Raw genomic sequence first — 25,732 nt, 5'->3', positions numbered from 1 at the left:
CCAGGTGTCCTGGAAGTTCCAGCGCATGCGCGAACTGATGCGTGAAAGTTCCTTCAAGCACTGCGCAGGTGCAAACTTGATGACGGAAATCCCCGAACGGCGGCCGGCATCCAGGGCGACGTGGACTTAGAGGAAAGTGGCCAGTCGGCCTCACGTCCTCGCTGCGCTCGGACGGCTCGCTCCGCTCGCTCGGCCTCCTGGCTCTTTTTTTAACGTCCTCCAATCCACGGGGATGTTAAAGAATGAGCCTGGATGCCGGGCGAGGTTCGGAGATTTCCGTCGGGAACTTTGCGCCTGCGCAGTCAGTGAAGGAACTTTCCCCACAGTGGAACATTGAGGACAAGTCACCGGCATTCCATTACATGAGATTGTAGTGATCGGGGGTTTCATGTTCCGCCACATTTGGCGGGTTTGATGAGATTTGGTGTCCTGGCGGGGGGAGCGCCGCCCTCTACGCCTCTCCGCCGGCTTTGGCACGCGGCCAGAACCGCTTTGCTTGCATGGCGCAACCGCTTCCAAAAAACTGTTGGCTGCAGGGCATTGGCTCCCGACTCTGCGCCGCAGAACCTGACTTTCCACGAGGATCAGAAGGCGTGTCCCGGCTGACAAAGGTAACCTAACCTGCTAACCTTCCCTCCCCCCCCCCACCGGTCACACCCTCACACCCACCGGTCACACCCTCACACCCACCGGTCACACCCACCGGTCACACCCACCGGTCACACCCACCGCTGCCGAGTCCTTTACATCAGAGGAACCAGAATGTGTTCCCAATAAGTAACAAGAGTTTTATTATTTGCAACATTGTAGCTGCAACTGTAGCCTGACCCTCCGTGGGAGCTTTGCTGTTCCATATTTTCATTATTACTTTTACCATAAGGATCTGAAGATCCCCCTACTAGTGACTGTCTATCCCAGTGGTCTCCAAACCGCATCGGGGGGGGGGGGGGATGTGACCCCTTGCTTGCTTCTATCCAGGCCTTGTAGCACTATTTCATTCATTGACACCCACAATGGAGCACATTCCCTCCCAGTGACGCAACAATGGGGCCCAATGACACCAACGATGGGATATACTTCCTACAAATGAAATAAATGATGGGGCACAATTCCTGCCAGTGACACCAATGATAGGGCACTATTCTTGCCGTTGACGCCAATGATGGGGCACCATTCCACCCAGTGACACCAATGATAGGGCACAACTCCTTCCAAAGACACAAACAATGGGGCACAATTCCTACCAATGACACAATGATTTGGCCCGATGACACCAATGATGGGGCACAATTCCTTCCAATGACACAAATGGCGGGGCACAATTCCTACCAACGACGGGGCACAATTCCTACTAATGACACAACAATGGGGCCCAATGACACCAATGATGGGGCACAATTCCTACCAATGACACCAATGATGGGGCACAATTCCTACCAATTACACCAATGATGGGGCACAATTCCTACCAATGATGGGGCACAATGACACCAATGATGGGGCACAATTCCTACCAATGATGGGGCACAATTCCTACCAATGACACAAATGACAGGGCACAATTCCTACCAATGAACAATGGGGCCCAATGACACAAATGATGGGGCACAATTCCTACCAATGATGGGGCCCAATGACACCAATGATGGGGCACAATTCCTACCAATGACACCAATGACGGGGCACAATTTCTACCAATAAACAATGGGGCTCAATGACACCAATTATGGGGAACAATTTCTACCAATGATGGGGCCCAATGACACCAATTATGGGGCCCAATGACACCAATTATGGGACCCAGTGACACCAATGATGGGGCACAATTCCTACCAATGACACCAATGATGGGGCACAATTTCTGCCAATGATGGGGCCCAATGACACCAATGACGGAGCACAATTCCTACCAATAAACAATGGGGCCCAATGACACAACGATGGAGCCCGATGACACCAATGATGGGGAATTACTCCTTCCAATGACACAAAGGATGGGACCCAATTCCTCTCACTGACACCAAAGATGGGGCATTGTTTATTCTAACTGATTCTGGGACATTTTCTACTCCCGATGGCCCCAGTCCGGCCCCCCTGAAGCCTGAAGGACAGAAAACTGGTCCTTTGTTTAGAAAGTTTGGAGACCCCCCTGATCTATCCTGGTAAATAAAGGATGAAGGCCACACAAGGCCTCCATTCACCAAACTACTACGGCCCCTAATGTGTGTTCAGTAGTATAAAAGGCAGGCTAATGTGACGCTCAGGCCACTTTATTATGCTTTGTAGGGGCAGATATATTTTCTTAATAAATAAGCAACTTCTGCTCCCTGCTTCTCACTACAGCACCTTGCTTGTGTTTTCCTTCTCCTTCTCACAATGCGCGTCTGTGAGACAGCCGATCCACTGAAAACAATGCCCTCCCTATGTGGCTGATATCTGATCTCAGCAGCTGTAAGCAGGAAGGTTGAGTCAAATGCAGAGCTCCCTCTAGTGGTCAATCTTCAAATCTCTCTCTCTCTCCCCATCTCTCTTTCTCTCTCCCCCCCCCCCCATCTCTCTCTCTCCATCTCTCTCTCCCCCCATCTCTCACTCTCTCTCCCCCCATCTCTCACTCTCCCCCCCCCCATCTCTCACTCTCCCTCCCCCCCATCTCTCTCTTCAAATCTCTCTCCCGCCCCCCCCATCTCACTCTCCCCCCTATCTCTCCCTCCCATCTCTCTCTCCCCCCATCTCTCTCTCGCCCCCCCCATCTCTCTTCAAATCTCTCTCTCTCCATCTCTCTCTCCCCCCATCTCACTCTCTCCCCTCTCTCTCTCCCCCCCCCATCTCACTCTCCCCCCTATCTCTCCCTCCCATCTCTCTCTCCCCCCCCCCATCTCACTCTCCCCCCTATCTCTCCCTCCCATCTCTCTCTCGCCCCCCCATCTCTCTTCAAATCTCTCTCTCTCTCCATCTCTCTCTCCCCCCCCATCTCACTCTCTCCCCCCTATCTCTCCCCCCCATCTATCTCTCTCCATCTCTCTCTCCCCCCCCCCCCCACCTCTCTCTCTCTCTCTCTCTCTCTCTCTCTCTCTCTCTCTCTCTCTCTCTCTCTCTCTATATATATATATATATATATATATATATATATATATATATATATATATATATATATATATATATATATATATATAGAGAGAATCTATATACACACAATTTTCAAAACTTCTGTCCTGGCTGCTTTGGCGGACTGCAGAACAAATTTGACGGGGGAAATTCAAGAAATTTGCAGCTCATGAATGACATCTGAGCTACAACTTTTAGTTCATGACTCTTCTTTAGGTTGTCAGCACCTAGGCCCCGCCTGTGCACGTCTCTGGGAAGGCGTCGGCGGAGCGGTGCCGAGTGATTGGGCCGTGACCGCACTGTAACTGAACTCTGTAAATAAAAAGTACGGTCAGAGATCAGACAGGAGCAACCGATGACAGATGGAACCGAACCCAGAACTACAATTCCCCACATGTCCTATGGATTTGGGGCTTGACCCCCAAGTGTCAGTGTGTCATTGTTCTGTGACCCCCAAGTGTCAGTGTGTCATTGTTCTGGACCCCAAGTGTCAGTGTGTCATTGTTCTGGACCCCCAAGTGTCAGGGTGTCATTGTTCTGGGTCCCCCAAGTGTCAGGGTGTCATTGTTCTGGGACCCCCAAGTGTCAGTGTGTCATTGTTCTGGACCCCCAAGTGTCAGTATGTCATTGTTCTGGACCCCCCAAGTGTCAGTGTGTCATTGTTCTGGACCCCCCAAGTGTCAGTGTGTCATTGTTCTGGACCCCCAAGTGTCAGTGTGTCATTGTTCTGGACCCCAAGTGTCAGTGTGTCATTGTTCTGGACCCCCAAGTGTCAGTGTGTCATTGTTCTGGGACCCCCAAGTGTCAGTGTGTCATTGTTCTGGACCCCCCAAGTGTCAGTGTGTCATTGTTCTGGGACCCCCAAGTGTCAGTGTGTCATTGTTCTGGGACCCCCAAGTGTCAGTGTGTCATTGTTCTGGACCCCCAAGTGTCAGTGTGTCATTGTTCTGGACCCCCCAAGTGTCAGTGTGTCATTGTTCTGGACTCCAAGTGTCAGTGTGTCATTGTTCTGGACCCCCAAGTGTCAGTGTGTCATTGTTCTGGGACCCCCAAGTGTCAGGGTGTCATTGTTCTGGATCCCCAAGTGTCAGTGTGTCATTGTTCTGGGACCCCCAAGTGTCAGTGTGTCATTGTTCTGGACCCCCGAGTGTCAGTGTGTCATTGTTCTGGGCCCCCCAAGTGTCAGTGTGTCATTGTTCTGGATCCACAAGTGTCAGTGTGTCATTGTTCTGGATCCCCAAGTGTCAGTGTGTCATTGTTCTGGACCCCCGAGTGTCAGTGTGTCATTGTTCTGGGCCCCCCAAGTGTCAGTGTGTCATTGTTCTGGATCCACAAGTGTCAGTGTGTCATTGTTCTGGGACCCCCAAGTGTCAGGGTGTCATTGTTCTGGGACCCCCAAGTGTCAGTGTGTCATTGTTCTGGGACCCCCAAGTGTCAGTGTGTCATTGTTCTGGACCCCCAAGTGTCAGTGTGTCATTGTTCTGGACCCCCAAGTGTCAGTGTGTTATTGTTCTGGACCCCCAAGTGTCAGTGTGTCATTGTTCTGTGACCCCCAAGTGTCAGTGTGTCATTGTTCTGGACCCCCAAGTGTCAGTGTGTTATTGTTCTGGACCCCCAAGTGTCAGTATGTCATTGTTCTGGGACCCCCAAGTGTCAGTGTGTCATTGTTCTGGGACCCCCAAGTGTCAGGGTGTCATTGTTCTGGATCCCCAAGTGTCAGTGTGTCATTGTTCTGGACCCCCAAGTGTCAGGGTGTCATTGTTCTGGGACCCCCAAGTGTCAGTGTGTCATTGTTCTGGGACCCCCAAGTGTCAGTGTGTCATTGTTCTGGACCCCCAAGTGTCAGTATGTCATTGTTCTGGACCCCCCAAGTGTCAGTGTGTCATTGTTCTGGGACCCCCAAGTGTCAGTGTGTCATTGTTCTGGACCCCCCAAGTGTCAGTGTGTCATTGTTCTGGGACCCCCAAGTGTCAGTGTGTCATTGTTCTGGGACCCCCAAGTGTCAGTGTGTCATTGTTCTGGACCCCCAAGTGTCAGTGTGTCATTGTTCTGGACCCCCCAAGTGTCAGTGTGTCATTGTTCTGGACTCCAAGTGTCAGTGTGTCATTGTTCTGGACCCCCAAGTGTCAGTGTGTCATTGTTCTGGGACCCCCAAGTGTCAGGGTGTCATTGTTCTGGATCCCCAAGTGTCAGTGTGTCATTGTTCTGGACCCCCGAGTGTCAGTGTGTCATTGTTCTGGGCCCCCCAAGTGTCAGTGTGTCATTGTTCTGGATCCACAAGTGTCAGTGTGTCATTGTTCTGGATCCCCAAGTGTCAGTGTGTCATTGTTCTGGACCCCCGAGTGTCAGTGTGTCATTGTTCTGGGCCCCCCAAGTGTCAGTGTGTCATTGTTCTGGATCCACAAGTGTCAGTGTGTCATTGTTCTGGGACCCCCAAGTGTCAGGGTGTCATTGTTCTGGGACCCCCAAGTGTCAGTGTGTCATTGTTCTGGGACCCCCAAGTGTCAGTGTGTCATTGTTCTGGACCCCCAAGTGTCAGTGTGTCATTGTTCTGGACCCCCAAGTGTCAGTGTGTCATTGTTCTGGACCCCCAAGTGTCAGTGTGTCATTGTTCTGGACCCCCAAGTGTCAGTGTGTTATTGTTCTGGACCCCCAAGTGTCAGTGTGTCATTGTTCTGTGACCCCCAAGTGTCAGTGTGTCATTGTTCTGGACCCCCAAGTGTCAGTGTGTTATTGTTCTGGACCCCCAAGTGTCAGTGTGTCATTGTTCTGTGACCCCCAAGTGTCAGTGTGTCATTGTTCTGTGACCCCCAAGTGTCAGTGTGTCATTGTTCTGGACCCCCAAGTGTCAGTGTGTCATTGTTCTGGACCCCCAAGTGTCAGTGTGTCATTGTTCTGGGACCCCAAGTGTCAGTGTGTCATTGTTCTGGACCCCCAAGTGTCAGTGTGTCATTGTTCTGGACCCCCAAGTGTCAGTATGTCATTGTTCTGGGACCCCCAAGTGTCAGTGTGTCATTGTTCTGGGACCCCCAAGTGTCAGGGTGTCATTGTTCTGGATCCCCAAGTGTCAGTGTGTCATTGTTCTGGGACCCCCAAGTGTCAGGGTGTCATTGTTCTGGATCCCCAAGTGTCAGTGTGTCATTGTTCTGGGACCCCCAAGTGTCAGTGTGTCATTGTTCTGGATCCCCCAAGTGTCAGTGTGTCATTGTTCTGGACCCCCAAGTGTTGGGGTGTCATTGTTCTGGGACCCCCAAGTGTCAGTGTGTCATTGTTCTGGGACCCCCAAGTGTCAGTGTGTCATTGTTCTGGGACCCCCAAGTGTCAGTGTGTCATTGTTCTGGATCCCCAAGTGTCAGTGTGTCATTGTTCTGGACCCCCAAGTGTCAGTGTGTCATTGTTCTGGGGCCCCAAGTGTCAGTGTGTCATTGTTCTGAACCCCCAAGTGTCAGTGTGTCATTGTTCTGGGACCCCCAAGTGTCAGTGTGTCATTGTTCTGGGACCCCCAAGTGTCAGTGTGTCATTGTTCTGGGACCCCCAAGTGTCAGTGTGTCATTGTTCTGGATCCCCCAAGTGTCAGTGTGTCATTGTTCTGGACCCCCAAGTGTTGGGGTGTCATTGTTCTGGACCCCCAAGTGTCAGTGTGTCATTGTTCTGGACCCCCAAGTGTCAGTGTGCCATTGTTCTGGACCCCCAAGTGTCAGTGTGTCATTGTTCTGGGACCCCCAAGTGTCAGTGTGTCATTGTTCTGGACCCCCAAGTGTCAGTGTGTCATTGTTCTGGGACCCCCAAGTGTCAGTGTGTCATTGTTCTGGACCCCCAAGTGTCAGTGTGTCATTGTTCTGGGACCCCCAAGTGTCAGTGTGTCATTGTTCTGGGACCCCCAAGTGTCAGTGTGTCATTGTTCTGGATCCCCCAAGTGTCAGTGTGTCATTGTTCTGGACCCCCAAGTGTTGGGGTGTCATTGTTCTGGACCCCCAAGTGTCAGTGTGTCATTGTTCTGGACCCCCAAGTGTCAGTGTGCCATTGTTCTGGACCCCCAAGTGTCAGTGTGTCATTGTTCTGGGACCCCCAAGTGTCAGTGTGTCATTGTTCTGGGACCCCCAAGTGTCAGTGTGTCATTGTTCTGGACCCCCAAGTGTCAGTGTGCCATTGTTCTGGACCCCCAAGTGTCAGTGTGTCATTGTTCTGGACCCCCAAGTGTCAGTGTGTCATTGTTCTGGGACATCGGAGGTAACGGAGGGACAGTTATGGGGGGGGGGGGAGGGGCCTGTATTGCATAATTGGGACTTTTAGGAACTATTTATAGAAACAGATGACGGTTCAGCGACTGTCTCTGTGAAGCGGCAGGAAGGAGAAGTTGCATCATCAGCGCCGCTCGGCTTCCTGTCCATCTTCTCCTGGTGATGAGTGATTGGCTCCTGTGACCCCCCCCCCATCCCCCAACCAGAACCCAGAGCTCCGTATAACGCAGGATACCAATCAGCAGACTCCCCTTCCAGTGCAGGAGCAGAGACTGATGAGGAGTCTGGACTGATAGGTGGCACTGATGGGCACTCACGAGGCAGCACTGATGAGGCGTCCCTGATGAGGAGACTGCACTGATAGGCAGCAATAATAGGCTGCACTTGTGGGCACTGATGAGGAGTCTGCACTGGTAGGTGGATGATGAGGCTGCACTGATAGGCAGCACAGATAGGCAGCTATAATTGGCTGTACTAATGGGCACTAATGTGGTGGCACTGATGAGGAGTCTAGGCAGATGATGAGGCTGCACTGATAGATGGTGCTAATGGGCACTAATAGGCAGCACTGATAGGCGTCACTAATGGGCACTGATAGGCGGCAAGGATGAGGCCGCACTGATAAGGAATCTCTTAGGAGGCAGCACTGATGGACACTAATAGACAGCACTGATGGGCATCACTAATGGGCACCGATAGGCAGCACCGATGGGTTTTCCGTCATCATCAGGACACAGAAGTCCCCTTTCCAGTCACCGGCTCTGCCCCTCCTCACTCTGATAACCAGTAAGTGTGTTCACCTTGTGGTCAGCTGTGATTGGACACAGCTGATCACGTGGTAAAGAGCTTCTGCAAATTGGCTCTGTCCCCCGATCTGTGATCAGCTGTGTCCAATCACAGCTGATCACAAGGTAAACACACTTACCGGCTATCAGCGTGAGGAGAAGCGCAGGGGGGTGTGGCTCATGGAAAGACGCCCTCCCAGGGGGGCGTGGCTCATGGAAAGACGCCCTTCCAGGGGGGCGTGGCTCATGGAAAGACGCCCTCCCAGGGGGGCGTGGCTCACGGAAAGACACCATCCCAGGGGGGCGTGGCTCATGGAAAGACGCCCTCCCAGGGGGCGTGGCTCATGGAAAGACGCCCTCCCAGGGGGGCGTGGCTCATGGAAAGACGCCCTCCCAGGGGGGTGTAGCTCATGGAAAGATGCCCTCCCAGGGGGGCGTGGCTAATGGAAAGACGCCCTCCCAGGGGGGCATGGCTCACGGAAAGACACCATCCCAGGGGGGCGTGGCTCATGGAAAGACGCCCTCCCAGGGGGGCGTGGCTCATGGAAAGACGCCCTCCCAGGGGGGCGTGGCTCATGGAAAGACGCCCTCCCAGGGGGGCGTAGCTCATGGAAAGATGCCCTCCCAGGGGGGCGTGGCTAATGGAAAGACGCCCTCCCAGAACTGGATGTAGCCAGGATTTGGGAAGGAGTTACTTCAGACACTTCCTGTTAGAGGGTGACAACGCTCTGTCCCCGTCTCCCAGTTGTGCTCCTGTGTTGTCACCCTGTCCAATGGAGACACATATTGCACAGGAGTGGCCTCCAGTTGTCACAGTCCTAAGAAATGCCAGGCAGCCATCTCTGGGGTGCATGGAAACAGGAAGTGGCAACAAAGGGGTTGCAGGAGATCAGATGTTGATTTTTTTATGAAATTCGGTTAGCATTAAACTTTTTACTGAAGGGTGCCACAAGCAACCTTCCGTGGGGATCTTAGAGCCGCTTGTGCCTCCCGAGCCACTGGATGACAGGCAGAGAGCTGCAAGCCGACGCCGGGCTGCAGGTCTGCAGGAGATCTGTCAGAGCGCAGGAAGGAAGAGAAGGAGGATGTGGGCTGGTGGTGACGTCTCTTCTCACCCAGCGAGGTGAACGCAGCAAAAGATCATCGATGGAAGAGACGGCCCCGAGAACCGGAGACCCCAGATCTATGGGAGACAGGAAGTGACGGGAAATCCCCTCACTGGGGACACAGGCAAAGCCTCAGTCATAGGATGATGGCAAAAGGCTAAATCAGTGATGGTCAACCTCAAGTGTGGCCCCGACATCACCAAAGGGCCACACTCAATTCTGTGAATATATGTGATCAGAGACAGCAGACACAACAGGGTAGACAAAGACTATGGGTAGGATACAAGAGATGGTCAGAGACTGCAGACATGATACAGGAGATGGTCAGAGACTGCAGACATGATACAGGAGATGGTCAGAGACTGCAGACATACTATAGGAGATGGTCAGAGACTGCAGACATACTACAGGAGATGGTCAGAGACTGCAGACATGATACAGGAGATGGTCAGAGACTGCAGACATGGTACAGGAGATGGTCAGAGAGTGCAGACATACTACAGGAGATGGTCAGAGACTGCAGAGTTGCTACAGGAGATGGTCAGAGACTGCAGACATGATACAGGAGATGGTCAGAGACTGCAGAGTTGCTACAGGAGATGGTCAGAGACTGCAGAAATGATACAGGAGATGGTCAGAGACTACAGACATACTACAGGAGATGGTCAGAGACTGCAGACATGATACAGGAGATGGTCAGAGACTGCAGACATAGTACAGGAGATGGTCAGAGACTGCAGACATAGTACAGGAGATGGTCAGAGACTGCACACATACTACAGGAGATGGTCAGAGACTGAGGACATACTACAGGAGATGGTCAGAGACTGCAGACATTCTACAGGAGATGGTCAGAGACTGCAGAGTTGCTACAGGAGATGGTCAGAGACTGCAGACATGATACAGGAGATGGTCAGAGACTGCAGAGTTGCTACAGGAGATGGTCAGAGACTGCAGACATGATACAGGAGATGGTCAGAGACTGCAGACATGATACAGGAGATGGTCAGAGACTGCAGACATAGTACAGGAGATGGTCAGAGACTGCAGACATGATACAGGAGATGGTCAGAGACTGCAGACATACTACAGGAGATGGTCAGAGACTGCAGACATACTACAGGAGATGGTCAGAGACTGCAGACATGATACAGGAGATGGTCAGAGAGTGCAGACATGATACAGGAGATGGTCAGAGACTGCAGACATACTACAGGAGATGGTCAGAGACTGCAGACATGATACAGGAGATGGTCAGAGACTGTAGACATGGTAAAGGAAATGGTATTAAAAAAAATGTTGTCAACGAAATAGAATAGGAGGGTAAATCTTCCAGTGGGGACATTGGTGACAACTTTCCAAGAGGCGATATTCCCTTTGTAGAGATCTCGTCTCAACTTCCTGTTGCGTCACCTGGACAGGAAGTGAAGGGAACGTCCCCAATGGGATGCAGACAGCTAAACATACAATGACAGGGCTCAGATTCTTCCTCACTGTATCCAAAAAACAAACCTTTCATGGAGAAGGGGGATCTCTTGGTAGCAGCTGAGGCTCTCAGATCCTCGGACCGGGTAAAGGTCGGCTGTGACGGTTTTCGCCCTTTGCCCCGATCAGGTTCACCGAGTTATCCGGCGGGGGGGGGGGGGGGAGGGGCAGCGCGGGGTGGACTATAATCTTATCTTCAGGGAAATTCGAATCCGTTGGTGCCTTCAAGTGACTCTGATGTGTTTGGAACTCGGAGAATTCTGGGAGAGGCGACTTTTTTTTTTCTCTCTGCGGGAAAGCGAAATTCAAAGATTCCTGCGCGCGTGTCCGCACACGACCGGAGGAATGAAGGGAGAGCCGGGGGGCTTTCCTCGGGGGGATGAAACGAAAAAAAAAAAATTATTAAAATCGCTTTGTCACTCGTCCGATACGTATTCTTCTACATATTAACCACTTAAGACCCGGACCATTATGCAGGTAAAGGACCCGGACAGTTTTTGCGATTCGGCACTGCGTCACTTTAACTGACAATTGCGCAGGCTCGTGTGCAAGGCCACAATGCAAAACCTATCAGTACCAACCTGCCATCACTGACCTCCTGTGCCAGACTACCTCCAACTTCAGCGCTTTCCCCAACCACTGACTTGAAGCAAGCATGCAGCCAGTGAAGTCACAGCTCCTGATCCGCATGCCCTAAGCCAGTCAATGAAACGCGGAAGCCGGGGAGCGGGGGGATCTTTGGAAAGAGAGGGACACTCCAGGATTTTATAAACCATTTCTGTTAAGGACAGTGTCCTCAAGGCGCCCCCAACAGGTCATGTTTTCAGGATTTCCCTCAGATGAAAACGGCTGTGGTAATTACCAAGGCAGTGAAACTGATAAAGTCACCTGTGCAAAATAACGGAAAACCTGGAAACATGACCTGTTGGGGGCGCCTTGAGGACTGGAAACGCTGGTTTAGGAGAAAGACTACAACCGGCCGAATACAACTCAATCCGACCCAACAAAATCCCAGCTAACGTTAGGGGACGAGCGGATAATTCACCCATATCAGGGGTGGACTGACCATTAGGGCACTTGGGCACCGACCGAGGGCCCCATGGCCAGTAGGGGGCCACATGAGCAGGGACAGTCACATTCTTCGAGAAGGCGTTTTCCGTTACAGCTCAATCCCGGGGGTTGGTCAGTAGCAGTGGCATGGCTTCTAAATACATATACTGCCTCCCTCCATACATTTTCTATAGGATTGAGGTCTGGAGACTGGCTAGGCCAATTCATGACCTTAATGTGCTTCTGCAGCCACACCGAATTACTTAAGGTTTCTTGGCAACTCGAAGTTTCAGCTCCCTCCATAACTTTTCTATAGGATTAAGGTCTGGATATTGGCTAGGCCACTCCATGACCTTAAAGCGGGGGTTCACCCTTAGAGGGCACTTTTCCCCCTTCGCTTCCTGCTCGTTATTACTAGGGGAATCGGCAATTTATTTTAAAATATGTGCAGTACTTACCCGTTTACGAGACGCATCCTCTCCGTCGCTTCCGGGTATGGGCTTCGGGAATGGGCGGTCCTTCTTGATTGACAGGTTTCCGAGAGGCTTCCGACGGTCGCATCCATCGCGTCACGATTTTCCGAAAGAAGCCGAACGTCGGTGAGCAGGCGCAGTATAGAGCCGCACCGACGTTCGGCTTCTTTCGGCTACGAGTGACGCGATGGATGCGACCGTCGGAAGCCTCTCGGAAGGCTGTCACTCAAGAAGGAACGCCCGCTCCCGAAGACCCATACCCAGAAGCGACGGAAGAAGATGCAGCTCGAAAACGGGTAAGTACTGCACCTATTTTAATATAAATAGCCGATTCCCCTAGACCGAACGAGCAGGAAGCTAAGGGGAGATTTTTTTTTTTTTTTAAATGGGTGAACTCCCGCTTTAATGTGCTTCTTTTTTAGCCACAACTTTGTTGCCTTGGGCGGTATGTTTTGGGTCATCGTCATGCTGGAAGACCCGTCTATGACCCATCTTCAGTGTTCTGGCTGAGGGAAGAAGGTTCTCATTCAACATTTTACAATATATGGGGCCCCTCGGAGGTGGGATTTTGTTGGGATTTGGGGATTTTGTTAGGTCATGGATGGGATTTCCAGCATGACAATGACCCAAAACATACTGCCAAGGCAACAAAGTTGTGGCTCAAGAAGAAGCACATCAGGGTCATGGAGTGGCCTAGCCAGTCTCCAGACCTTAATCCTATAGAAAATGTATGGAGGGAGCTGAAACTTTGAGTTGCCAAGAGACCCTAAGGATTTAGAGAAGATCTGTAAAGAAAAGAAAATCCCTCCTGAGATGTGTGGAGACCTGATCACCAACTACAAGAAACGTCTGACCTCTGTGCTTCCCAACAAGGGACCTCCCCCAACTACCAAGGAACCTCCCCCAACTACCAAGGAACCTCCCCCAACTACCAAGGGACCTCCCCCAACTACCAAGGAACCTCCCCCAACCAACCTATGTTACCTATGAATCTCCTAGGTGTCCCTTATACGAGGGGTTCTTCAAAAAGTTTCTGCACCTTTTTATATTTAATAGAGTTCGAAGTGCAGAAACTTTTTGAAGAACCCTCATATACGTCTTATGAATCTTATATCTATATCTTATGAATCTCTTATGAGTTACCTATGTATCTCATATGAATTTCCCATGGGTCCCTTATATGAGGGGTCTTCAAAAGCTTCTGCACTTCTTTATATTAATTAGAGTTTGGAAGTGTAGAAACTTTTTGAAGACCCCTCATATATGTCCTTTGTATCTCTTATGGATCTTATATCTATATCTTATGAATCTCTTATGTATCTTATATCTATATCTTATGAATCTCTTAGGTACCTCTCACGAGTTACCTATAAATCTCCTATGTGTCCCTTATACGAGGGTTCTTCAAAAAGTTTCTGCACTTCGAACTCTATTAAATAATAAATAATATTTAATATTAATATTTAAAAAGGTGCGATAACTTTTTGAAGACCCCTCATATAAGGGACACATAGGAGATTCATAGGTAACTCGTGAGAGGTACCTATGTGTCCCTTATACGAGGGGTCTTCAAAAAGTTATCGCACCTTTTTAAATATTAATATTAAATATTATTTATTATTTAATAGAGTTCGAAGTGCAGAAACTTTTTGAAGAACCCTCATATATATTCCATGTATCTCTTATGAATCTCTTAAGAATCTCCTAGGTATCTCTCATGAGTTACCTATGAATCTCCCATGTGTCCCTTATACGAGGGGTCTTCAAAAAATTTCTGCACCTTTTTATATTTAATAGAGTTCGAAATGTAGAAACGTTTTGAAGAACCCTCGTATATGTCCTATGTATCTTATATCTACATCTTATGAATCTCTTATGACTTACATATGTATCTCATATGAATCTCCCATGGGTCCCTTATATGAGGGGTCTTCAAAAGCTTCTGCATTTCTTTATAATTATTAGAGTTTGGAAGTGTAGAAACTTTTTGAAGAACCCTCATAAGTATCTTATGAATCTTATATCTATATCTTATGAATCTCTTAGGTACCTTTCATGAGTTACCTATGAATCTCCTAGGTGTCCCTTATACGAGAGGTTCTTCAAAAAGTTTCAGCACCTTTTTATATTTAATAGAGTTCTAAATGTAGAAACTTTTTGAAGAACCCTCATATATGTCCTATGCATCTCTTATGGATCTTATATCTATATCTTATGAATCTCTTACGAGTTACATATGTATCTCATATGAATCTCCCATGGGTCCCTTTATATGAGGGGTCTTCAAAAAGTTTCTGCACTTCCGAACTCTAATATAAAAAGGTGTGGAAACTTTTTGAAGACCCCTCGTATAAGGGACACATTCGAGATTCATAGGTAACTCGTGAGAGGTACCTAGGAGATTCTTAAGAGATTAATAAGAGATACATAGGACATATATGGGGGTTCTTCAAAAAGTTTCTGCACTTCCGAACCCTATTAAATATAAAAAGGTGCGGAAACTTTTTGAAGACCCCTCATATGAGGGACACATAGGAGATTCATAGGCAACTCATGAGAGGTACCTAAGAGATTCATAAGATATAGATATAAGATTCATAAGAGATACATAGGACATATACAGAAACTTTTTGAAGAACCCTCGTATATGTCTTACGTATCTCTTATGAACCTTATATCCAATGAATCTCTTATGCATCTCATAAAATCTTGTCTTGAAAAAATAATCCAAAACCCTCCTCCGCCACGCTCCTCAGACACGAGGTGAAGCTCTGCCCGCCCCATACTAACACTGATGAGCCCCCAAGGTGTGTGTGACCCAGAACCCCCCCTCGGAAGTCAGAGATTGCCCCGATCTATCTGTCACCCTCCCCGATCTGCGGTCCCAGCCACCAAAGAGAATCTCCCAGCCGTCAGACCGGCTCTCATTGTGTTACTTCTGAAGCAAAAAAAAAAAAAAAGAAAAGAATGCAAAACATAAAATAAAAATATAATCCAAAAAGTTGTTTCGCAAAAACAATTGAGTAGATCAGCGCCCGGCCGTCCGGTTGGGTGGAAAGAGAAGAGGGAGCCGCTCGCTTCGACTCGCCCGTGAAACAAAGAGAGGTGTCAGCTTAGCGCATCAAGCCCCGAAGCATCTGGAGCCCCCCCCCCCGGTTTCCATTTTCCGTGCACCCCCCCCCCAACTTACTTGTGGTTCTCCTGTCCGGTCTCTCGGCACCTTCTTCTCGCAGATGGACTCCCGCCTGTGACAGAAGCACAAACTTCTCTGATAAGTTTTCAGGCACTTCCTTGAGGAACTTGAAACCCGTCCCGCCCCCACCGGCCAGGAGGGAGGGGGGGGGGGGAGGGCTGCACAGTCTTATGAGACGGAGAACCTGAGCTCGCTTGTCACCAAGAGAAAGAAAGAAGAAAAGAAGATCGACCTACCTGGGCGGACGGGGGATGCGGGACGGGGGACGCTGCGGGGCGCATAGGTCTCCGCCATGCGGAAACCTGAACCCTCTGCTGAGCTCCTTGTCAACTGGCTTTGTATAAAGACCATGGCCATCAAGTTCATCCTTTTAAAAGTCAAAGGCGCCCCCCCCCACAATGCACAGGGCCCCCCCACAATGCTCAGGCCCCCACCACAATGCACAGGCCCCCACCACAATGCACATGGCCCCCCCCACAATGCACAGGGCCCCCCCACAATGCACAGGGCCCCCCCACAATGCACAGGGCCCCCCCACAATGCACAGGGCCCCCCCCACAATGCACAGGGCCCCCCCCCACAATGCTCAGGTCCCCCCCACCACAATGCACAGGTCCCCCCCCACAATGCACAGGCCCCCCCACAATGCTCAGGGCCCCCCCACAATGCACAGGGCCCCCCACCACAATGATCAGACCCCCCCCACAATGCACAGGCCCCCCCCACAATGCTAATGCCTCCCCCCCATAATGCACAGGGCCCCCCCACAATGCACAGGCCCCCCCCACAATGCACAGGGCCCCCCACAATGCTCAGGCCCCCACCACAATGCTCATGCCTCCCCCCCACAATGCACAGCCCCCCCCCACAATGCTCAGGCCCCCCCCACAATGCACAGCCCCCCCCACAATGCACAGCCCCCCCCACAATGCACAGGTCCCCCCCCCCACAATGCTCAAGCCCCCCCCACAATGCACAGGCCCCCCCCACAATGCTCATGCCTCCCCCCACAATGCTCAGGGCCCCACCACAATGCACAGGGCCCCCCCACAATGCACAGGGCCCCCACCAAAATGCAGGGCCCCCCCACCACAATGCACAGGGCCCCCACCACAATGCACAGGGCCCCCACCACAATGCACAGGGAACCTCCCACAATGCTCAGGCCCCCGACACAATGCACATGGCCCCCCCCCACAATGCTCAAGCCCCCCCACAATGCTCATGCCTCTCCCCCACAATGCACAGGGCCCCCACCACAATGCACAGGCCCCCACCACAATGCACAGGCCCCCCCCCACAATGCTCAAGGTCCCCCCCCCACAATGCTCAGGGCCCCCCCACAATGCTCAGGGCCCCCCCACAATGCACAGGCCCCCCCCCCCACAATGCACAGCCCCCCCCACAATGCTCATGCCTCCCCCCACAATGCACAGCCCCCACAATGCACAGCCCCCCCCCCCACAATGCTCATGCCTCCCCCACAATGCACAGCCCCCCACAATGCTCATGCCTCCCCCCACAATGCACAGCCCCCCCACAATGCTTATGCCTCCCCCCACAATGCTCAAGCCCCCCCCCCCCACAATGCACAGGCCCCCACAATGCTCATGCCCCCCCCACAATGCACATGCCTCCCCCACAATGCACAGCCCCCCACAATGCTCATGCCTCCCCCCACAATGCACAGGCCCCCCCCACAATGCACAGGCCCCCCCCACAATGCTCAAGGGCCCCCCCCCCCACAATGCACAGGCCCCCCCCACAATGCTCATGCCTCCCCCACAATGCACAGCCCCCCCCCAATGCACAGCCCCCCACAATGCACAGCCCCCCCCCACAATGCTCAAGCCCCCCCCCACAATGCACAGGCCCCCACAATGCTCATGCCCCCCCACAATGCACATGCCTCCCACAATGCACAGCCCCCCCCCACAATGCTTATGCCTCCCCCCACAATGCTTATGCCTCCCCCCACAATGCTTATGCCTCCCCCCACAATGCACAGGCCTCCCCCACAATGCACAGGCCTCCCCCCACAATGCACAGGCCCCCCCCCCACAATGCACAGGCCCCCCCCACAATGCACAGACCCCCCACCACAATGCACAGACCCCCCACCACAATGCACAGACCCCCCACCACAATGCACAGGGGCTCCCACCACAATGCACAGGCCCCCCACAATGCACAGGCCCCCCCCCACAATGCACAGCCCCCCCTCCACAATGCACAGGAGCCCCCCCTCCACAATGCACAGGGGCCCCCCCTCCACAATGCTCAGGGCCCCCCCTCCACAATGCTCAGGCCCCCCCCTCCACAATGCTCAGGGCCCCCCTACAATGCTCAGGTCCCCCCCCTACAATGCTCAGGTCCCCCCCCTACAATGCTCAGGTCCCCCCCTACAATGCACAGCCCCCCCCACAATGCACAGCCCCCCACCCACAATGCACAGGGCCCCACCCACAATGCTCAGGCCCCCCCCAACAATGCACAGGGCCCCCCCCAACAATGCTCAGGTCCCCCTCCCCCACAAAAGCATTTCTCTAGATCCAAGTACCATCCTTTATGATACCAATGGCTACTATGGGATGTAAAAAAAGTTGCCCCGTTTGGTTTGCCGTTGAATGTGGCCTATCATGGCACAGCTTAACCGTAAAGAATTATTGGGGGAAACAGACATGTTGAAGATTTTCTACACTGGTTGGCAAGCTTTTCCCCTGGCCCCCAATGATGGTATCGATTTGGAGATTTCATGGCTTAACAGTAAAGAATCCTTTCATAAACCAGATAAAATCATCCTTTCTCCATACATAGCTGATCTATAGTATCCGGATCAGTGGATATAAATATTCTCAAACTTTTCTTTAGTAGAGCTACCAGGATTTGTAAGAGGAGTTTTCACTCTTTTTTTCAAACCGTGCACAGCTTAACCGTAAAGAATACCTTCCTATACCAATGACAAGATTAGCCTTAGCCAGATCAGTTCCTTAGATTTAAAATATTCACATACAGTCTTTTATTATACCTATGGCTACTATGAGCTTGAAGAAAAGTTTTCAGTCTTTTTTAGGAAATGGTACAGCTGAACTGTAAAGAATCCTTCTGCTATAATCAATGCTTAAATGTAGAGGTGAGGGAAGCAGGCATGTGGAAGTTTTGCTGTGCTGATTGACAAGCCTCAAACAGACTTTGTCTTGACTCCCCCCTTCCCCCCCAGTGTTGGGTATGGAGTTTGGCATTTTTACTGCTTAACAGTAAAGAATCCTTTCCTATACCAAAAAAAAAGAAAAAAAAAAGAAGGATCCTTCCTTCATACAGAAGAGTCATCGGTAAGCGAGGAAGATGCGGAAGAACGAGCGAGTTTAAATGGATGGCTGATAAAAACGCAAGCTGTCCGACAAACTCCAATCAGAATGGAAGGTTCCCATTGTGGGCGGAGTCACGTTTTCCCAGCTCGGTTCGTTTCTCTGCCCCCCCTCCCCCCGTCTTGTGAAATATCCTCAAACTCGATACAGACACAGGAAATGTCGCCATCGGCCTTGCGGTTGCCGAGCGCGAATCAGACGACGGCGAGCAATTTCCAAGGCCGAGAAGGAGACACATCCGACTGCTGCGTAGAAAACCCGCCATGCTAGCGAGCGTGCCATAAAATCACAGTGGGGCTCATTCACATTTGGGGGGGGGGGCGGTAACAGCGGCGATCCACGGATACCAACGCAGACTCCGCACGACGCAAAAATGGAAAGCGTAGACGGGTGCGACAGAGCGTGCGCGCGCGTCTCTATGCGTTTCCTGCATGGAAACGCCCATTCAGTTTAATGGGCTGCCCTAAGCGCAAAAAAACAAAAACAAAACGCATGGTGCCCCAGCGTGTGTGAAAATGCGCGTTAGTGGATGCATTGGGGGGTGCCATTAACAGTTAAAGGACGTCTGCTAAAGGACATCGCGCTTCTGTGCGATTTTGCGCACAATCCCGACACATGGTGCCGCAGCACGTGTGAAAAACTAGTGTGTTAGTAAATGCACAGGGGGGGGCACCATTAACAATTGAAGGCACCGCCCCACGTCTACTAAAAATACAACGCGTTTCAAGGCGTGAACCTAGCCTTAGATTTTTTTGCAGTTTCCCTCTAGCGTTCTCTAGGATTATTACATTGTATCTCTTGTTACAAAGACCTATTTCCTATGCTCCTCAGCTCCATCTAGTGGCCAGAATGCTGTATTTTAGCACTGCCCATAATAAAAAAAAAAAAAAGCAGCATTCGTTTTCTTTTTTTCGTTTTTTTTTCTTTGTTCCCATCTGGTGATCCTGCCAATAACAGACTTCCTGTCCTAGAGAGAGTGACAACGTTCGCTGTACTGTATCCGGGGAGGAGCAGCGTCGTCACATACAGGACTGCATAACTGCTTCCTCTCTCCTCTTCTCCATAACATCAGGGGGAGGAGTTCTGTGGTCCTAACTTCCATAGACCAACAGCTAACTGGGAGATGACCCCATGGACGTCTATGTGGACGTAACGCGCAGGGCGGTGAAAACTTGTAAACAAGTATGTAAACAAAACTGAATCCCAGCCACCAAATGGAGGTAAGTATACGTCTGTGGAGAGGGAGGAGGGTCACATACATGACTACATAACTGCTTCCTCTCTCTCCTCTTCTCCATAACATCAGGGGGAGGAGTTCTGTGGTCCTAACTTCCATAGACCAACAGCCAACTGGAGATGACCCCATGGACATCTATGTGGACGTAACGCGCAGGGCGGAGAGAACTTGTAAACAAGTATGTAAACAAAACTGAATCCCAGCCACCAAATGGAGGTAAGTATACGTCTGTGGAGAGAGGGAGGAGGGTCACATACATGACTACATAACTGCTTCCTCTCTCTCCTCTTCTCCATAACATCAGGGGGAGGAGTTCTGTGGTCCTAACTTCCATAGACCAACAGCCAACTGGAGATGACCCCATGGACATCTATGTGGACGTAACGCGCAGGGCGGAGAGAACTTGTAAACAAGTATGTAAACAAAACTGAATCCCAGCCACCAAATGGAGGTAAGTACACGTCTGTGGAGAGAGGGAGGGTAGGTTGGATCAGGAGACACAAGGGGATAAGTGCACTTTATTTATAAAGCGTTCTGTGGTTCTAACTTCCATAGACTTCTATAGGGCTGTGTCCCGAGACCAAAGACAACTGGAGATGATGGAAGTCCAATTGGCTGTAACACCTGGTGGTGATCCTGCCAATAACAGACTTCCTGTCCTAGAGTGACAACGCTCGCTATACTGTATCTAAGGAGGAGCAGCGTTGCCACATACAGGACTACATAACTGCTTCCTCTCTCCTCTTCTCCATAACATCAGGGGGAGGAGTTCTGTGGTCCTAACTTCCATAGACCAACAGCCAACTGGAGATGACCCCATAGAAGTCTATGTGGCCGTAACACCTGGTGGTGATCCTGCCAATAACAGACTTCCTGTCCTAGAGTGACAATGTTCGCTGTACTGTATAGACATGGGCACTGCCGTAAAATGTGATCATTTTCGTTTTTTTTGCTTTTCGAAATTTCGGAAATTCGAAAAATGTGAAAATTCAGAATTCGAAAATTTTCGAACTTCCGAATTTCTAAACTTCCGAATTTCTAAACTTCCGAATTTCTAAACTTCCGAATTTCTAAACTTCCGAATTTCTAAACTTCCGAATTTCTAAACTTCCGAATTTCTAAACTTCCGAATTTCTAAACTTCCGAATTTCTAAACTTCCGAATTTCTAAACTTCCGAATTTCTAAACTTCCGAATTTCTAAACTTCCGAATTTGTCTAAATTTCCGAATTTCTAAACTTCCGAATTTGTCTAAATTTCCGAATTTCTAAACTTCCGAATTTCTAAACTTCCGAATTTGTCTAAATTTCGAAAATTTCCGAATTCTGAAGTTCCAAAATTTCCGATTTTCGAATTCGATTTTCACATTTCCGAATCTCCAAAATTCTGAAATTTTCGAAATTCGAAAATTCTGAAATTCAAAATTTCGGAAATCCGGAAAATTCTGAAATTTTTAAATTTCGGAATTAACAAAATTTGTCAAAATTAGTTAAAAAAAAGAATTTGGAACTAAACAAATTGCACATGTCTAGTACTGTATGTGAGGAGAAGCAGCGTTGTCACATACATGACTACATAACTGCTTCCTCTCCCCTCTTCTCCATAACATCAGGGGGAGGAGTTCTGTGGTCCCAACTTCCATAGACCAACAGCCAACTGGAGATGACCCCATGGACGTCTATGTGGACGTAACGCGCAGGGCGGTGAGAACTTGTAAACAAGTATGTAAACAAAACTGAGGAATCCCAGCCACCAAATGGAGGCAAGTATATGTCTGTGGAGAGGGAGGAGGGTCACATACATGACTACATAACTGCTTCCTCTCTCCTCTTCTCCATAACATCAGGGGGAGGAGTTCTGTGGTCCTAACTTCCATAGACCAACAGCCAACTGGAGATGACCCCCATGGACGTCTATGTGGACGTAACGCGCAGGGCGGTGAGAACTTGTAAACAAGTATGTAAACAAAACGGAGGAATCCCAGCCACCAAATGGAGGTAAGTACACGTCTGTGGAGAGAGGGAGGGTAGGTTGGATCAGGAGACACGAGGGGATAAGTGCACTTTATTTATAAAGCGTTCTGTGGTCCTAACTTCCATAGACCAACAGCCAACTGGAGATGACCCCATGGACGTCTATGTGGACGTAACGCGCAGGGCAGTGAAAACTTGTAAACAAGTATGTAAACAAAACTGAGGAATCCCAGCCACCAAATGGAGGTAAGTATACGTCTGTGGAGAGGGAGGGTAGGTTGTATCAGGACACACGAGGGGATAAGTGCACTTTATTTATAAAGCGTTCTGTGGTTCTAACTTCCATAGACTTCTATAGGGCCGTGTCCCGAGACCAAAGACAACTGGAAATGATGGAAGTCCAATTGGCCGTAACACCTGGCGGTGATCCTGCCAATAACAGACTTCCTGTCCTAGAGTGACAACGCTCGCTGTACTGTATCTAAGGAGGAGCAGCGTTGTCACATACATGACTACATAACTGCTTCCTCTCTCCTCTTCTCCATAACATCAGGGGGGAGGAGTTCTGTGGTCCTAACTTCCATAGACCAACAGCCAACTGGAGACGACCCCATAGAAGTCTATGTGGCCGTAACACCTGGTGGTGATCCTGCCAATAACAGACTTCCTGTCCTAGAGTGACAACGTTCGCTATACTGTATAGACATGGGCACTGCCGAAAAATGTGATCATTTTCGTTTTTTTTTGCTTTTCGGAAATTCAGAATTTCGAAAATGTGAAAATTCAGAATTCGAAAATTTTCGAACTTCCGAATTTCTAAACTTCCGAATTTCTAAACTTCCGAATTTCTAAACTTCCGAATTTCTAAACTTCCGAATTTCTAAACTTCCGAATTTCTAAACTTCCGAATTTCTAAACTTCCGAATTTCTAAACTTCCGAATTTCTAAACTTCCGAATTTCTAAACTTCCGAATTTCTAAACTTCCGAATTTCTAAACTTCCGAATTTCTAAACTTCCGAATTTCTAAACTTCCGAATTTCTAAACTTCCGAATTTCTAAACTTCCGAATTTCTAAACTTCCGAATTTCTAAACTTCCGAATTTCTAAACTTCCGAATTTCTAAACTTCCGAATTTCTAAACTTCCGAATTTCTAAACTTCCGAATTTCTAAACTCCCGAATTTCTAAACTCCCGAATTTCTAAACTCCCGAATTTCTAAACTCCCGAATTTCTAAACTCCCGAATGTCTAAACTCCCGAATGTCTAAACGTCCGAACGTCTAAACGTCTGAACGTCTAAACTTCCGAACGTCTAAACTTCCGAACTTCTAAACTGTCTAAATTTCGAAAATTTCCGAATTCTGAATTTTCAAAATTTCCAATTTTCGAATTCGATTTTCCGAATCTCCAAAATTCTGAAATTTTCGAAATTCGAAAATTCTGAAATTAAAAATTTCGGAATTTTCGAAATTCGAAAATTCTGAAATTAAAAATTTTGGAAATCCGAAAAATTCATAAATTTTAAAATTTCGGAATTAACAAATTTGTCAAAATTTGTTAAAAAAAACAATTTGGAACTAAACAAATTGCACATGTCTAGTACTGTATCTAAGGAGAAGCAGCGTTGTCACATACAAGACTACATAACTGATTCCTCTCTCCTCTTCTCCATAACATCAGGGGGAGGAGTTCTGTGGTCCTAACTTCCATAGACCAACAGCCAACTGTAGATGACCCCCATGGACGTCTATGTGGACGTAACGCGCAGGGCAGTGAAAACTTGTAAACAAGTATGTAAACAAAACTGAGGAATCCCAGCCACCAAATGGAGGTAAGTACACGTCTGTGGAGAGAGGGAGGGTAGGTTGGATCAGGAGACACGAGGGGATAAGTGCACTTTATTTATAAAGCGTACTTACCCTTTAAGCGTTACGGGATTTTACAGTCGGCTAGTTCTGGAAATTACTTTCCAAACCGCCTAATTAGGTGAAAATTCTGCAAGCCGCGATAATCCGATTTCCCCAAACCAATTACTAAGTATCACATACACCAAATCAATTACCGAGCGTGTAAATGTTTTTTTTTTTTTACATCGTTAGGAAGTGTTAACCCCCTCGGAGTGCTGCTCCGTGCGCTCAGACAGGTGCGCCCCGTTCCTCGCAGGGACCGACGCAGAGTCATAGGGCCCCTCATCAGTCTGACTCTCCGCTACGTCTGAATTTCGGGGGTCATCAACCTTTCGGACACTTTGACTTGGAGGTATCGAGGGGGGTGTCACTCCACTGGGGGGGGGATGTCACTCCACTGGGGGGGGGATGTCACTCCACTGGGGGGGGGGGGTGTCACTCCACTGGGGGGGGGGGGTGTCACTCCACTGGGGGGGGGGGGGTGTCACTCCACTGGGGGGGGGGGGGGTCACTCCCCTGGGGGGGGGGGTGTCACTCCACTGGGGGGGGGGTGTCACTCCACTGGGGGGGGGGTGTCACTCCACTGGGGGGGGGGGGTCACTCCACTGGGGGGGGGGTGTCACTCCACTGGGGGGGGGTGTCACTCCACTGGGGGGGGGATGTCACTCCACTGGGGGGGGTGTCACTCCACTGGGGGGGGTGTCACTCCACTGGGGGGGGGGTGTCACTCCACTGGGGGGGGGGGGTGTCACTCCACTGGGGGGGGGGGTGTCACTCCACTGGGGGGGGTGTCACTCCACTGGGGGGGGGGTGTCACTCCACTGGGGGGGGGGTGTCACTCCACTGGGGGGGGGGGTGTCACTCCACCCATAACCAATAGAACTGAAATGGCCGAAACTTCCACTGCCTCTTGCATGATGTTGGCACGCAAGTTTTTGATTCTGCAGCCAATGCCATCATCTCCAGCCCCCCCCTACTGGGCGTTCAAATGAGCCCATCACTGCAACCTCACCAGCGCCCATCAAATGCAGCCTTCCTGTCCCAGTGACAACCGACCACTAAGGTGTCACAGGGACAGGAAGTGAAAGAGATTCCCTCCAATGAGGTCACCGGTGGAATAGAAATTGTAAACTCTTTCTGACTCAAAATATTCAATAAAAACTAAAATATGTAACAGCGCGGGGACCTCATAGAACCAGAAGCGCCGTACGTTCGGCGAGCCTTACCTGTTCGCCTCCGCGCCCGGCGCACACAACGGCAGCTGCAGAACGTTGGAGCCGACCCTACACTCCCGAGGAGTCGCCGGCACTTCCTCCAGACACACAGCGCTGGCCCAGGCGTGAATAAGTCATGAGAGGGTCAGCTTACCTGATATCAATACCCGCGTCTCATTCCTCGCTGCTGGAAACGCCTCGCTGTCCTCGGTGCGCGCACGTCATCGGGAGACTCAGCTGCGGGAGATATTCAGATAAGAGGACAATCCTTAGATCTTTCAGTACATTGCAGAGGAATGAGTAACTCATCGGTATGTACAACGTCCACATCGCCTATTATCAGCTTATAAACGCTGTGCCCATTATGAGGGGTGCCCACCATCCCTGTGCTGAGTTCCCGGGTCTGTACACCTGCTGTGCCCATTATGAGGGGTTCATACCATCCCTGTGCTGAGTTCCCGGGTCTGTACACCTGCTGTGCCCATTATGAGGGGTTCCCACCATCCCTGTGCTGAGTTCCCGGGTCTGTACACCCGCTGTGCCCATTATGAGAGGTTCCCACCATCCCTGTGCTGAGTTCTCGGGTCTGTACACCT

At 50.2% G+C, this 25,732-nt stretch overlaps 1 protein-coding gene across 2 annotated transcripts in view; it reads right to left on the bottom strand.

Annotated features, from left to right (window-relative positions):
• Positions 1-25,370, bottom strand: part of TNFAIP8L2 (TNF alpha induced protein 8 like 2) — a 38,847-nt gene extending 13,477 nt beyond the window's left edge. Inside the window, exon 1 of one of the 2 annotated variants that reach the window (XM_040333666.1) lies at positions 25,291-25,370. The gene's annotated coding sequence lies outside the window, so the exon portion shown is untranslated. Of the gene's footprint in view, positions 1-15,435; positions 15,529-25,290 lie in introns of those variants that run through there. The other variant, XM_040333665.1, reaches the window with a different exon arrangement.
• Positions 25,371-25,732: the final 362 nt, after the last annotated feature.

This window comes from Rana temporaria, chromosome 13 (assembly GCF_905171775.1).
Source record: "Rana temporaria chromosome 13, aRanTem1.1, whole genome shotgun sequence".
Taxonomy (NCBI): domain Eukaryota; kingdom Metazoa; phylum Chordata; class Amphibia; order Anura; family Ranidae; genus Rana; species Rana temporaria.
Note: the sequence above shows the minus strand (reverse complement) of the source record. Positions and strands in the feature narration are given on the sequence as shown.